Source organism: Anopheles marshallii (assembly GCF_943734725.1).
Source record: "Anopheles marshallii chromosome X unlocalized genomic scaffold, idAnoMarsDA_429_01 X_unloc_66, whole genome shotgun sequence".
NCBI classification, from domain to species: domain Eukaryota; kingdom Metazoa; phylum Arthropoda; class Insecta; order Diptera; family Culicidae; genus Anopheles; species Anopheles marshallii.
In genome coordinates this window covers 1-5,000 of record NW_026525916.1, presented here as the reverse complement: position 1 = coordinate 5,000, position 5,000 = coordinate 1, and positions in this window count along the sequence as shown.

Sequence of the window (5,000 nt, the reverse complement as noted above, 5' to 3'; positions counted from 1 at the left end):
GGCGCCCGGCTTCGCAGCTTCGCTCGCACGATCTTATAGCCAAGACCGAACACTTCCGCCTCGACGCCGTCTATCAGCTCCTGGAGGCAGCTCTCCTTGCTGGACTGGATGCCGGCCTTCAGCAAGCGTCGGCAGTCTTGCAGCTTTCCCGACGTCACGTCCCGCTCCGACGGTTGGGCCCGGTGATGTGCTATCTCCGCTGCCTCACACTCCTCTCTCAGGCGTTCGATTTCTGGAGACCACCAGTACACCTGGGGCTTGCGGTGGTAGGTAGCCCCGTGTACCCTCTCCATAATCTCGTCGCACGCTCGAGTGAGTCCGCCGACCAGCCCCTCCGGAGTGTCGACATGTCCGAAGTGGCCGTGCGTGAGTGCGACGTCGAAGCACTGCCGGTCGAACTGCTTCGTCTTCCAGCGCGTCCGGCGGTGCCTGGCTGTCCCGTCGTTGGCTGTTGCTCGGCTTCGGTGCTGCTGGCCACGTCGCTGGGGGCGCTGTCCAGGAACGTCCACCCCGAACTCGATGTATGCATGATCACTGCCTGAGAAGCGGTTAAGCACGCGCCATGAGTCCGGCCGTGCGATGAGCTGACTGGCAAAGGAGACGTCAACGACGCTTTCCCCGTGCAACCCCGTTGCCCCTGAACGTGGGCGCGTTTGCCACGGTTCAGCGTCTGCAGTGCCAGCTGCTCCACCACATGCAGGAGCTCCTGCCCCTTCCGGGTGGGTGCGCGCACTCCCCCACTCCTCGTTCCAGGCGTTGAAGTCCCCGGCCAGGACTGATGTTGCGTGTCCGACCAGCGACACCTCCACCGCACCGAGGAAGCTTTCGAAGTCTTCGATGCCGCTGCTGGGGTGGCACGTAGCAGCTGGCGAACGTTACTCCCGCTATGGTGGCCACCACGAGTCCCGGGTCGACGCTCCCCCAAAGCCGTTGAATAGGTACGCCCCTGTTGCTATTATCGCCACGCTCTGTTCCGCATCGAGGGCCCACCGCGGATCATCCCGAGGTGGTCGATATAGTTCGCAGGCGAGCACCACCTGAGCCCCTAACTCGCGAGCCGTCTGCAGCATGAGGTCTTGGGCTGCCCGGCTTCGCCCGAGGTTCACTTGCAGCACTTTTAGCGCCGGCAACGTCGGATGCCCCGACCGGGTGCGGGCCGCTGCACACGACGCAGCGCACCTCCGCCGTGCAGCTCATCGCCTGGTGATCCGGCTTCCCGCAGCGAATGCAGCTTGTCGAGCGGTCCACTTCGCTCCTGCAACGCAGCTCGGACGTGCCCCATCTCGAGGCACTTGTAGCAACCGTTGCTGACGCGCCTGCAGAGGAGCCACCTTCCGGATCAGACACGATGTGGATTTGATCTTGACGCTCTTGTCGACCAGACCCTCCGCAGCCCTGGCTGTTAGCGGGCTATCGCCACTTTCGTGCCGTCCCCAGGCAGGTCGCAGGAGCTAACCGATGTCTCCTCCACCTCGCATTGGCACAGGTTGGTCAGCGCCATCGCCACATCGGTCTCCTTCGCTAAAGGGGTCGACAGCGTCCAACCGGATTTCGACCATAGGCGTGACCAGCCGAGCTGAGGCCGGCCGTTCTGCCCTTTGCGCAGACCTGCTTGATGCACTGCAGAACTTCTGCAGCGTCCGCGCTCTCCTTCAGCTCCATGACAAGCCTGGGAGCGTGTGGGTGCGTCGCCCGACGCCTAGGGCCTCAGCATGTTTCTCCATTTCTGGAGCTGTTCGGACAGCCTGGTACACCTCCGTCCAGGTTTGTCCCTCAGCTGGGGGCGATTTCAATAGCGTCCGGCTTGGTTTTTCGCTGCCGCTGACGCCGACCTCCTCGTTGTGCCTCCAGGCTGGCTACCCCGGGCCTGTTGTCCCTGATGTTGCTGGGGCTGCTGCTTAGACGGTCCTGCGATCGGCTGTCGCTGAACCGCTGCCCGTTGCGGTAGTTTGCGGGCCACTGCTGCTGCTGTTGCTGCGGCTTGTTCCCCGGTTGCCGGGCCGGCTTACGACGCACCACTTCAGCCCAGGAGCCGCCTTCCGGGTCTGAAAGCGGAGCTGCCGTTGCCGACACCGCTCCCTGCTGTCGCTGTTGCTGCTGCTGCTCACGACGTTGCTGCTGCTGCTGCTGCTGCTGCTGTTGCTGCTGCTGCTGCTGCCACTGCTGCTTCTGGCCTGCCTCCATAGCCCAGCGTCTGTGCAAGGAGCTCTTGGAAGCTGGCTCGCTCCCTCCCTCAGCTCGTTGCGCAGGCGCTCAATGTCTTCACGAGCCAGCGTCTCGCGCATCCGGGCTTCCTCTCGGGCCAGCTGCAAAATCTTGCCGGGCCTGCACAGCATTTGTTTCCAACTGCTGCCGGAGCATCTGGATCTCCTGTTGCAGACCCACGATCGTCGCTCGCAGCTGCTCGTTGGTGAGCGACGTCTCATTGAGGAGCTGTCTCAGCTCCGACATTTCCGGGGACTGCTGCTTCGCTCCCGGAACAGATGTTCGTGTAAGAGCCACTCGCGGCTCCAGAATAGTGGAGAGCTTCGCCGGCCTCTCTCCGTTGAACTCCGTCCTGGAACGGAGGGTTCGCCCCGTCGACGACATCTCCACCTCTCACTGTTACGGGTGAGGGTGGAGGGGGGGGGGGGAGTCGGGGGAGGTGTTCTCCCCGACTCGCGGCGACGTAGCGCGTTGATTGACTCCCCACACGTTAAAATCGCTCTTCGCACCGGCCTTTTCCCTCCTGTAGGGGAGGGGGTAAATGGGAGGGGGAAGGGGGGGTGGCGGTCCGCTGCCTCTCGCCGAGACCTTTCCAACGATGCCTCGGGCGTGTCCCTAGCCCAAAGGATGGCGAGTAATCACACTTTTAAGGATTTTACACTAAGTCTGATAAGTGCCATAAATAGTTATCAAACTACTTATCAAACTTTTCACACCTTCGTAGCTCCGCGAGTTTTAGTCCGAATCGCACGCGCGAGGGCTCGATCGACGGGGATTTTTGCCCCCCGTCGAGACACGTTTAAACGAAATAACGCCTTGGTACAAACTTTCGTACTTACTAAGAAAAACCGGTCCCGACACACCGGAAACACGAAAATGTCTAAGTTTGGGGGGCCTATATCTCAGCGAGTTTTGCACGTATGGAAACAGTAGACCCCTCAAACGAAGCGCACTGTTCTCACTAAGCGTTTCGCACTATTTTCGTACCGTTGAATTCGCCTAAGGGGGGGGCAAAATCTACCGGAACCGAAAAACTACGGTTTTTCGGGCACCACTTCCGGTAGACCGCACACAGACGCGCTCACAAGGTCTCAATGGATGCGTCTTGTCAAGACCTTTCCACCGATACCCCAAACGTCCCGATCCGACCACCCTACACCTTATTAAAAAAGAAAGGTGGTCCACGAAAAACTCCCCCCCCTTAAGGGGTGGGGGTGTGAAATTTGGGTGGGGGGTCGGCGGCCAGGATCCGGGGGCCGGACACGTGAAACCAAAGCCCTGGCACGCGTGGCCTGGCTGATTACGGCCGATTATTCACTCCAAACACTCGCACACACGCACGCACACAGGAACACACGGCAAACGGAAAGTGCCTTAAATCGTGCACTTTGCCAAAAAGTTACACTTTTCGGTGCGCTTGCACCGGGCTTTACCGTTATGTTCTTCAGCACACTCGCGGCGACAACGCCAGATCGGGCGCAAACCGGTACTTTGCACTGACGTCACACGCGACGACACACGGTACTCGGCCAAGAACGCGCCACCGAACAGCTGTCCCATACAAAATGTATGGGAACGAAAGACGCCGGAAATCGCCAAAACCTCCAACTTGGAAGCCTATAACTCCGCAACGGTTCGTCGCACTAAAATGTTAGGACCACTCTATCGACGCGGGATATTCTCACTTATAGTCCTCAAGTGTTTTTAAGATCACTAACGCACTTTTTGGGGGGTAAAACGGTCCCCCACCAAAAAACTCACAGTTTTTCAAGTGCCACTTCCGGTGTAACGCACACACACACACATACAAAATTTTGTAAGATGCGTCTTACCGAGACGCATCCAACGACACCTTAATCGTCCGGATCGGTTCACAATTCGCCTTAATATTCAACAAAAACCTGCCCACGAAAAACTCCCCCCCCTTAAGGGGTGGGGGGGGGGGAATTTTGGGTGGGGGTCGGCGGCCGAGATCGGGGGCCGGACACGTGGAACCAAGGTCCTCGGTGGCCGTTTGGTGTCTCTTTCGCACACTTTGTCTTACTCAGTATGCACTCACAGTATACACTCACACGCACGCGTCGACAAGACTTCCATCCACAACACGTCCGTTCACTACGGAGGTTCGCTCGCAACTACAGGGATAACTGGCTTGTGGCCGCCAAGCGTTCATAGCGACGTGGCTTATTGATCCTTCGATGTCGGCTCTTCCTATCATTGTGAAGCAAAATTCACCAAGCGTAGGATTGTTCACCCTTTCAAGGGAACGTGAGCTGGGTTTAGACCGTCGTGAGACAGGTTAGTTTTACCCTACTGGTGTGTGCTGTATGCTGCTATCTTAACGGAATTCCTGTGCAGTACGAGAGGAACCACAGTACGGACCACTGGCTCAATACTAGTTAGACGGACTTTGGTATGACGCTACGTCCGCTGGATTATGCCTGAACGCCTCTAAGGTCGTATCCAATCCGAGCTGATAGCGCATCATAAACCCATTAGGTGATCGGAAGCTAGCGGGCTTAACAACCCTCTGAGATCCGTCGGTGCTGCCCCGTGCACACTGCCGTCTCATCCCCGCTATAGCACTAGACTGAGCCGCAACGGCGGGTGTACGCTGCACGTGGAAGTACCTTATCACAGGGAACCCTGGTGTGCTGTGCTCCCGTCGACCGTGGATACAACTAGTTTCGACACCTTCGACCGCCCGCAAACGACGGGACTACAGGCTGGGAGCTGCGAGTTGTAGAGATGCGTTCGCATCGATCCTCTCAGGCGACCCATGCTTGGTGTGAAGT